This window comes from Rosa rugosa, chromosome 2 (genome assembly GCF_958449725.1).
Source record: "Rosa rugosa chromosome 2, drRosRugo1.1, whole genome shotgun sequence".
In the NCBI taxonomy this organism is placed as follows: Eukaryota; Viridiplantae; Streptophyta; class Magnoliopsida; order Rosales; family Rosaceae; genus Rosa; species Rosa rugosa.
Genome location: NC_084821.1, coordinates 49,730,589 through 49,741,502, shown reverse-complemented (window position 1 = coordinate 49,741,502; position 10,914 = coordinate 49,730,589). Strand labels below are relative to the sequence as shown.

The 10,914-nt window shown below is 38.2% G+C and overlaps 2 long non-coding RNA genes across 2 annotated transcripts; one reads left to right on the top strand and one right to left on the bottom strand.

Annotated features, from left to right (window-relative positions):
- Nucleotides 1-300: 300 nt before the first annotated feature.
- On the bottom strand, nucleotides 301-620 carry LOC133734537 (uncharacterized). The gene is made up of 2 exons (XR_009858393.1): nucleotides 534-620; nucleotides 301-346 (listed from the first exon to the last, which is right to left on the bottom strand). It is a non-coding gene; the product is annotated as an uncharacterized LOC133734537 (long non-coding RNA).
- Nucleotides 621-7,919: 7,299 nt separating this feature from the next.
- LOC133731758 (uncharacterized) lies at nucleotides 7,920-8,675 on the top strand. The gene is made up of 4 exons (XR_009856791.1): nucleotides 7,920-8,017; nucleotides 8,180-8,229; nucleotides 8,388-8,450; nucleotides 8,628-8,675. It is a non-coding gene; the product is annotated as an uncharacterized LOC133731758 (long non-coding RNA).
- The last annotated feature ends 2,239 nt before the right edge of the window (nucleotides 8,676-10,914 follow it).

The window sequence follows — 10,914 nt, the reverse complement described above, 5'->3', positions numbered from 1 at the left end:
TCTCTACTCACCTCACTCATCTATTACTATTCCAAACCGCCACTCAAAGCATTACTAGCATCACTACCCTCGCCTCGTCTATCCTTCACAATCTCACAGATTAATAACATCCTCCCATACACCATGAGCCAAAATTCATATCACAAGGCTTTGGCACCTTTCCTGATCGATGACTAAATCAACCTACTAGTAAATAAAACTGGAAGTATCTCAATAAATAGAAACCAATTCATACACCACTCTTGCAAAAGCAGAGTAACAGTTAATGTAATTGCTCAAAAATCATGGGACATCAAAACATTGTACATTTGAAACTGCAGCAACCATTATAATTCCAGTAACAAACCTGCAATTACATGATAAAAATTCGACTTTCGAACACAACCCTTCTTCTCAAATTCACAAATACACACAACAATATTGTTTCAGTGTCACTTGCAAATACAAAATTAAAAAAAGGATTATCAGGGAGAATCCCTAGTGTTACGGAGTCTATAAACAATTCGACCTCTAGTAGTATCATAGCGACTGACCTCAACTTTGACTCTGTCCCCAGGCAATATCCTAATGAAACTCTTTCGGATTTTCCCAGAAATGTATCCTATGATGTTGTCCGCGTTTGAGAGAGAGTGTAAATTTCGATTGATATGACCAAATTACCCTTCAGGTTTTGCCACGTGGCTAGGCACTTAACACCATTATGGACGGCGTGTACGATTATTGGGTTGGGCTTCAAACTTGGGGTACCAAAGTGATAGTTTTGCATAGTCGGGTACTGAAGTTAAGAGTGACCCTTAGTTCGGGTACTGTTTGCAACATTTTCTCTTATCATTATGAATACTAGCTTTTCTCCACACATGCTCTGCATGTGCAAGTGCAAGTATTTATTTATTTTTAAATAAAAAAGAAAACGGTTATTGCAGACAAAAGATAATGAGAGAGAAAAGTGGGTTATGAGTTTTTTTTTTTAATTTTTTTAATAAAAATACATTTTATAAATGTCATAATTGTCCTTGTGATTTAATTAATTCTCAAAAGTTTTTTAATCTTTTAAGGTCATTTCTGTCAAATTTTTTGATTTTGACTAACAAACTCTCTCCTCTTAATAATAGTATAGATTACCATCAATTATTGCTAAACTTCACAGTGAGTTGCCAAATCTATTTAATTTTAGGGATCGTGACCACTTACCCAATTTTAACCTAAAAATTGCCCACTTACTCCACTGAGAGTTTTTTACTCCCACTTACCCAGTTTAAACCCAAGTGACATTTTTACCCCCAATCTAATTAATAAACTACAAACACCTCTCTCTCTCCCCTCCTCCTATCAGACTCTCTCTCTCCGCCATACACATATCTGCGCGCCTCCTTCTGGTCTGCAGGTGGTGGCTATGCCACTGGGCAGGGCAGCGAGGATGCAACGCGGGGGCTATGCGTCGGAGGGCAGGGCGTGGAGGGCCGCGCGCAGTTTGGGGGGGGGGGGGGGGCTGCGCAGACACTCGGGCTGGGTTGGATCGAAGGCGGTGCTGCTGTCGGGCGCGGCGCTGGGCTGTGATGCAGGTGCGCTGTTCAATAGGTGAGGCCAGTGGTGTGTTGCTGTTATCGATCTGGAAGTGTAGCAGCGCGCTGGGCTGGGCGAGCGCCGGGTGTGGGCAGTCCGCAGGAAGGGAGCCGCGAGAGGTGCAGCGCTGGGCGCGCAAGGCTGGAGGCTTGGAGGCGCTGCTGTTGGGATCTGCAGGCGCGCGGGGATGGGTTGGGCAGGGGTAGGCAGTGCTAACGAGAGCGCCGGCGGCAGAAAAAAAATTTCAAAGCTAGGAATTTTTTTTTTTTTTTTTTGACAATCGGTGGTGGCGGCAGAAAAAGAAGAAAACTTTTTTTTTTTCTTCTAAGGTTTTGGTTTTTGTTTTCGACGGAGAGAATTACATGTTTATTGCGAGGCAATAATATGAGTATTGGGGGGCAATAATATGCATATAAATTGATCAATTGTGACTGTAGTGTATTCATTTTGGTTTTGGGAATTTATGCAATTCACTGGAGGGCAATAATATGATTAATGGAGGCAATAATATGATTATTGGGAGACAATAATATAATTATTGGGAGGCAATAATATGGTTACTGGGGAGCAGTAATATGATTACTGGGGGGCAATAATTTGATTACTGGGTATTATTAGGGGGCAATAAATTCAGACGCCGGATTCCGGTCACTAGTCCGGTACCCGGATTCCGGATTCCTGTGACCTGTCGCCGGAGTCCGGTCACCGGTCACCGGTCACCGGAGACCGCGGCCGGCCACTGGTCACTGGAGTACTAGTAGCTAATTTAATGGTGTTTATACATATGATCGTATATATGGGTAGGTAACCTTTCGTGAAGCAGAAGCAGCGATGAGTGCTTGTGTCCCAAAGACTTATTAAAGGCTTCGGTAGTTAGTCACCAAACTAATAGGAAGAGCGAAGGAGGTAGCAATGACGACGAACTCTAAGAAATAAATTTTGAGTTTGGGACTAGGTGTGGATTTTGCTGGGTGTGAGTTTTGGTGGGTTTAATTAAAAGTGAGCGTATTATTGGAAAATTTGCTAGGTGCAATTAAAAATTATATCATTTTGTTGGGTGTAAAATATTTGCTGCGTCTAGATAGATATTTGCTGGGTACAGTTAGAAAGAATAAGGAATGAATAACATTCGGCTTTATACCAGCCTTGCAATACAGGAATGATAACAAATAACAACCACGTTTACATGACCTAATAACGTGGAGTATTAGTTGGAGAATAATTCAAACCTAATCTAAAACTCTAATGACTAGGGCTTTATTAACAGACTACATTAAACACGTTAATAAATGTGACTAAGTCAAAGTAACTTAATCTCCAAGAAACATAAACCCTAACAACAAGGGATCCGCAACTGCGCAAAACGATAAAGCTAGCTTATGGATGAGGAAATTTTCTCTGCCTAATCGCAATTGTGTATGTTTCTTCATCAATATGTAGATTAAGAGCCTATTTTTCATAGATTTATGGCACTAACTACTAACAATTTGTAGAACCACAGAACCAGGAGCATGTGACAATGTGACAATGTGACGGAGACACATTACATCTCTTGTTCTCATCAGAACTTGGATGCATAAATTAAACATAGCAATAGGAAAATAAACACTATTGTAACATTGTTCTTCATTTCCAACCCAAAAGTTTATCCAAAAAGCCTTCCTATATGTATCAGTATGAACCAAATATCGATATCAAAGTAGTAAAGAGAAAGAAAAAGGAAACCAGAAGTGATTTATTTCACTATGAATTCAACAACTCCGTACATCTACGTATTTGATTATGGGGTTTCCTCACAATCGCCGTAGGTACAATAAAAACAATTTCAGTCCTCAGAGTCCGTCTTTTCCTCATCACAAACATCTTCAGAATCAAAGTTGCTACAGTCTTCATCATCACTCCACTCCGCACTACTATCATCCTCCTCCTCATCGTCGCTACCGCGGGCCTGGAGCCGCCCGAGAGTAGAGTCCAATGCCCTGCTGAGCCCAAGTCCATCGACCTTGGGCGACGGTGGCTGTTGATATAGATACTGGCGCAGACCCGGAAGGTGAAGAAGCGGTTTCTGATGGGAAGGCTGGATTGTCTGAATGAGTAGTGGGTTTGGAGGAGCGGTGTTGGGGATGGCGGCGGCCAAGAAGGGGCTGCGGAACAAGAGGAGTGGGGCTTTGGCGTCTTTGAGAATGGTTTTGGTCGCCATTTGAGTGACTCTGACTGACTCTGTTTTCAACTGTTTTGGTGGCTCAAATGGGAATTGGGATTTTATATAGGGAGGGGTTTAGGGTTTTACATCATTCGAGAACAAAGGAGCGAAGTTCATCACTAAGTAAAGCCCATTAATAAGGGCCCCATAGCCTAACTTTATCATAGTAGTCCAACATCATGCTTGGGATACCATAGCCATTGGCACTTTGGCATTGATGCACAATCAAACTATGTTATAGAGTGCACGCCCCGGTTGAGAACCCCGTCGTCGTGATCCGGAGGAAGCTTCAGCGACTGCTGCTACCACAAGAGCATTAGTCATACACATCTCTTTATGATCTTCATCTCAAGATTGTCGATACTTAGCCCACAATCTCTTCATTGAAATGAGGGAAGAAGAGGAAATGTGTTGGATCTGGAGATATGAAAAAGAAGGAGATTTGTGAATATTAGCTTATGTGTGAATGGTGTGCTGCCTCTTACTCTATTTATTTACAATTTTCACATAAAACGTGATCAGACTTCAAGGACACGTGTTCACTCCTGGTTCGACGTAATCTGATCTGAAATCTTAGATAAGATTACATCAACAATAATCGTTAGATTGAATAGTATGCAAATGATCTGGTCCGTTCAAAGATGTCGGTGGTTATTTCAAGCGTTTCAAAAAAAATTGTCGGTGGTGTCTTCATTCATTTCAAGATAAATTGTCGGTGGCTCATAATTTGTCTACCGAAAATATTAGAAAAATAGTAAATTGCATAATTATGACATTAATTTTTCATAAATCTCCATTATTATCATCTATTTACATCAAATATATTTTATTTTTAAATTCCAAAAAAAAAAAAAATCAATGAACAGTTAAAACACTCAATGAACAGTGGAAAATGAATAGTTTTGACTGGTCAAGAAAAAAAAAACGAGTGGAAACCCATGTCCAGTGACAGTGAACAGTTACTTGACTGGTCGAATTCTTGACTTTTCGACCTTGACATTTCTTGACTACGGGTGGACTTGTTCTAAGCATGGTGAAAGTGAAAAATGTTCAAATTGTAAACATTAATTGAACAATCAGTGAAGATAAAATTTTACAAATAGTACCTGACATTAGGTCAATTCATCATTTTGGTACATTATATTTAAAAACTATCACATTAATACCTCAACATTAAAACCTGACACAATTTTCATACTCTCCATCGATAACGGTGTCAACTCTATTGTAACATAAACTATTTCATGGACAATTTTGTCTTTTCATGTTCTCAATTTTTTTTTTCTCCTCTTCCCCCACTTAATCACAAAATACTCTCACTCTAGCTATCTGTTCTTCTTTTCCTCCTAACCATCCATTAATTCCATGCCATATATATTATACTCAACAAACTATCCCACATCTTCATTTACACAATTTCAACATACTTGTTAGATTCTCTATGTCTTGCGGGTCTAAGTCTTATAGTTATTGATTATATGGTAACAGTTCCATGATAGCATGGTCGCACAAGAATTTTGTTAATTAACATACTGTCAATAATGAATCATGGTACAATCAAAGAAGTTCAGAGGGGTCAGGAAACGCCACTGGGGCTCCTGGGTTTTTGAGATTCGTCAGCCATTACTCTCTCTCTCTCTCTCTCTCTCTCTCTCTATGCGATACCAAAAACCCAGAAAGCAAAACAAGAATTCAAACCAAAAGCCAGAAAATTAGCCAAATCAAACACAGCAATCCATGGGGTAACAAATCCAAATCCACAAGATTTTCTTGTCCATGGATCGACCACTAGATGGAAATCAATCACTTTTCCCTTTGATGCAAAGTGTTTCTCAAGTTCTCTCCTTGACTCCTTGTAATCTGAGGGGCAGTACCTTGACCTTCCAGAGTAGGACATCGTAGCAGTTGATGGCAGAGACAATACTTCCAAACTAAAATTGAATAGCATCTCCCTCACCCTCTCTGATTTTCTCTCCTCACTGTTATATAATCTCAGTCTCTCAAGAATAGCTGAGAAAGATGATAGTTGTGGAGTGGAAGAAAAAAAAAATTGAGACTTGGAGTGACGAAAATAGCCCAACAAAAATAGAGGTTAACACCGTTAGTAGACGACATGTACTTAAAATGCTGTGAATTTTAATGTTGGGGTACTAATATGATAGTTTTTGAAATTGATGTACCAAAGTGATGAATGACTTTTAACTGGGGTACTATTTGTAAAATTTTCTCATCAGTGAATTTGAATTTCAAAAATTGTAACATTAAAGCTCGATAGCAACTCTGTAATTCCGTGACACAACCAATTTGAGAGCTCCCAAGAATAATGAGGAACATTTAGTCAATATATCAGACATGGATGCATCTTCTGGTCATACATACATTGAAGATGGAACTAGAAAAGCATAACCCACCAAAGCCAGCACAATAACAAGCAAAAAAGTTAAGCAACCAAAAGTAATGCAACTCACTGCCTCACTGGCTGCAGTTGAACTCCATGACCACTCACCCTAGCCATTTTCACTACCACCCTAGCTTACACAAGGATTTCAATCCATATTCTCTAATCCTATCCTCTCATCTCATACCAAAACATCCTGTACCACTCAAGCTACCTCTACTCTCATCATGTACCTCCTCATACCCATCTCTACACTTGCATCAACAATGCCATACCATCACAGACCACTCATGCAGGGATGGCAACGAACCAGATGGATATCCGCAGAAAGCCCGCAAGGCCGAGCTCCCTCTAACCTTGGGATGAGAGTATCCTTTGATTATTTTCGCCTTCCCTCCACTCGGGCCATCTCTAGTTCTCTACTCACCTCACTCATCTATTACTATTCCAAACCGCCACTCAAAGCATCACTAGCATCACTACCCTCGCCTCGTCTATCCTTCACAATCTCATAGATTCATAACATCCTCCCATACACCATGAGCCAAAATTCATATCACAAGGCTTTGGCTCCTTTCCCGATCGATGACCAAATCAACCAACTAGAAAATAAAACTGGAAGTATTTCAATAAATAGAAACCAATTCATACACCACTGTTGCAAAAGCAGAGTAACAGTTAATGTAATTGCTCAAAAATCATGGGACATCAAAACATTGTACATTTGAAACTGCAGCAAACATTATAATTCCAGTAACAAACCTGCAATTACATGATAAAATTCGACTTTCAAACACAACCCTTCTTCTCAAATTCACAAATACACACAACAATATTGTTTCAGTGTCACTTGCAAATACAAAAAAAAAAAAAAAAAAGGATTATCAGGGAGAATCCCTAGTGTTACGGAGTCTATAAACAATTCGACCTCTAGTAGTATCATAGCGACTGACCTCAACTTTGACTCTGTCCCCAGGCAATATCCTAATGAAACTCTTTCGGATTTTCCCAGAAATGTATCCTATGATGTTGTCCGCATTGTCTAATCGGATTCGAAACATACCGTTCGGGAGTGACTCAGTGACCAGACCCTCCGCGCTGAACTTCTGCTCCTCAACTTTCGGGGATTTACTCATGGCAACGATGTTGGGGCAACGTTTGGAGATGAGGATTGAGGTTCCGAGGTGAAGCTGAGGTTTTGGGTTTGGTTGGAATTTGAGGGAGGGTGGGGTGAGGGTTGGGGTTTTGGGGTGGAGGGGAGTGTGGAGGATTGGGTGGTGGAGTGATGATGATGATGTTGAGGTTAACATGGTGGTGGTTAATGGTGATGGGGTGATGAGTTCTGGTGCTCTCTGTGTTTTGTGGGTGGAGACTGTGAGAGGAGGACTGGAGGAAAGAGGGAAGGGATTGGGTTGGGGATTTAGGGAGATTGTTGCAGCAAATATTGGAGAATGCTGAGGGTATTTCTGTAGTTTCCACTGAAGACTTACTAGCTGCCTAAGGACTAATTCGGAATTGTCTTGCTCTTTTTTTTTTCTTTCTTCTTTTTAAAAGGAGGATTGCCTTGCTCTTATCAGTATTAATTAAGCCAATAAGGCTTATGGTTAAATTTATCATAATCCCTGCAATTGCCCCTTTCTCTATATAAGTCCACAAAACTTGATATAAATAAACAAAGGGCAAAAGAGTAATGTGGGAGGATAAGACAGTTTCAGTTTCCTTCAAAAACTGATTTGCAGTTATTATTCCCCCCACTTTCTGAATTGTGCAGAAGACGTTCTCCTCTTCGTTTTCTTCTCTACCGGAAACTGCAGCCGTTTTCATTTGTTGCTATCAGAAACCAAAAGCTATAGGTACTAAACCGTTTCTTCTCCTAATCCTTTTTTATAGAAAATCTCCAAGAGACGGACGCACTATACTTGATCAATTTAGAAAGTATTGTTTATCTGATTTCAGTTAATATTCTTCCCGTCTAATTTCTTTCTACTTTGTGTGTTTGTTCATGGCAACTGCAGTGAAATATTGATTCGGGTGTTTACAAAACCTTCTTCCTTAGATGCGAGCGGTGAGGTTTATTTGTTGGTCCCTTCTGAATTATCCATTTATCGTATGTATCCTACGTAAATTGATGATATTACTTGATTGATGACTATTGTTAGTGTCCTTCAAGGAAAAAAAAACTGATTGTTTATTGCATAATTGTTGATAGAAATTTGTTTCCAGGTGTTTTCTCTGCATCTTTTTAGGTTACGTGAAGATCGAGATGACTAAATTCTTTGGTTCCAGGTAACTTTTATACTCCATTTTTCTTCTCCATCTAACTTAATTTGGTTTCCCAATTGCATCAATTTTATTTTCCTTTTCCTGTCATCATGCGGTTGGTTATGTTTTTGAATGGTTTGATTGAGTTTTTCTTCAATTCGTTTTTGCAATTGTGTTCTAAATATTTTAATTAATATGTAGCTGAGACTTAAATTTAAGGAGGCTGACTACATGAACATGGGACTGCAATTTGGTTCGTTGTAAGGATTTGACATTCACTGAATACCGATTCCTATTTGTTTAGCTGCTCTGTAATAGTTCTTCAAGTAAGCAATTCCTCATGAATTTTTCATTTTCTTTTTTACCTTTCTGTCACAACAATTCAAAGGATGTTGGTCACCATAAAGAAATTCAACCTGCTCAAGCCTGAATGTAGATCAAACGATTGCCCATAACTATTAGTGACGCAACCATTTTACTCTAGCCATAACTCTTTTTTCTCTAACTTATTTTGTAGTTGCATGCATAAGATCAGTTCTATTATTTACATGTTATTCAGCCAATTTAAGAGTAGGGCAAACATATAATCAGATGATGGTCTGGAATTGAATAATTCGCTTAGGTTTTGTAAGTTTTGATCTATTGTTTAGGTGTTGTAAGTTTCAAACTATAATTTGATGACAATTGATTAATTTGTATTGTCTCTGTTACTTGTTTGCTTTCAGTTGTTTGTTGCAGCCAATCGAGTGCTGGAAGACAGATTAAATGGAATAAATTGGAGGTTTAGGAATCCCATAAAGCTTTTCTCTGAGAGTCAAGTAGTGTGCTGACACTTTGAGAAGCTTAGAGACTGACAATCCAATAGTAATCGACTTCCAATGTTGTTCGATGTGTTAGGCATGAAGCCTACTAGGTTTAATTTACTAGCAAGTGTAGTCCTTCTAATTAAGGTTATCTATGAGGATGTATTCTTTTTACTTCTTTTAGAGAGTTACCATGCAAGAGGTTTGAATACAAAGGTGGAGAGCTAAACCACCAGTCAAGAGTATTGTTTTGTTCTCTCAATGTCCGTTAGAAGTAATGATACTGTGATTTTTTATTCGACAGAAACAAAAACGAAGATCAGCATGCAGTAGAAGAAAAAGAAAAAAAAAACAGAGAGTTAATAACAGACAAAAGTAGAAAGTAAGAAATCACTAACAACATTTTTTTTTTTGTCTTTTTCCTTTTATTTTAAAAGAGGATTAAAGGGTTTCACTCCTGCCTCCATGGTGACTCGAACTCATGACTTCGTACATAGGTAGTGGGTGCTCTAACCACTGAGCTAACATCACTAACAACATGAAAAGGCATAAACTAAGACTATCTTGATTTGATCACATTTCAAGAGAAAAAAATAAGTGCTGAAATGACAGGAACAATGAGACCAAAAAAGACTTTAGGGATACTCATAAAGAAGGCAAGTCAAGTAAATCAAGCACATTAGAAGTCTTTACCATTTTGAGTATACATTTTATTTTAACTCCACCACTACGTACCCAAAATAAAAAAGTCCGCTCACCTCAATTGTCTGACCCTCAACTTAGATTTCTACCAACTATCCATCGTACCAACACCAACCATAATAAGGGAAGAGACTTTAAGGATTTTGCTCTGAAAAGCCAACATAACTTACCCTATTCCAACACCTATAACTGTCATGATATCTCGAAATGGGAGGGAGGACATTTTGCACATGTAAACTGTATATTTCAAAAACCAAATTCGCACAAGCGATCGTTGCCCTGTCACATGAGCGTGCAAGAAGGCTAAAAAAAAATATAATAAAAAGAAGAAAAAAAAATTAACAAATCGCACGCGCGAGCGCGGCCCTTCCTCACGAGCATGACGCGTGCAGGAAGGCTAGTAAACTATAAAGTATAAACTGATAAACATTATTTTTAAAAAAAAACAAAAAGTTTTAGGGTTAAGATATATGGTAATTTATATATATATAAAAATAAAATAAAAACCGTTTTAATTGAAAATTATGTGTCGTGGATAGGAATGACAGTAGATTATAGAAGCATTCAAAGTTACTTTAAAAAGATGCTTTAAATAAAAATCACAAAACAGCAGAATTTTTTTTTTTTTTTTTTTAAGTCATAGTAATCTCAAACTAGCTCTTACCATACATGCAATTACTCTAACTTACTTTTACTTTTATCTTGCTACCTTTTTCTTTTTCTTGAGAAAACTTTTAGAGAGCTTCTATTGGGACCTCTAAATCTGCTCACTTGACATCACTCTATTATGAATTATTAAATGACATATATAACCTACTATAAAATTACTATTAAGGACAACAATTATACCAAAAAAATATTACATTTATTTTATATAGACTTTCCAATTCAATAATATTAGATTGTATTCCTTATTATTTTCCTTATCTATTTTCATTTTCCAAATTATATTTTAATAGATATCACTACAAATCATTTTTCAT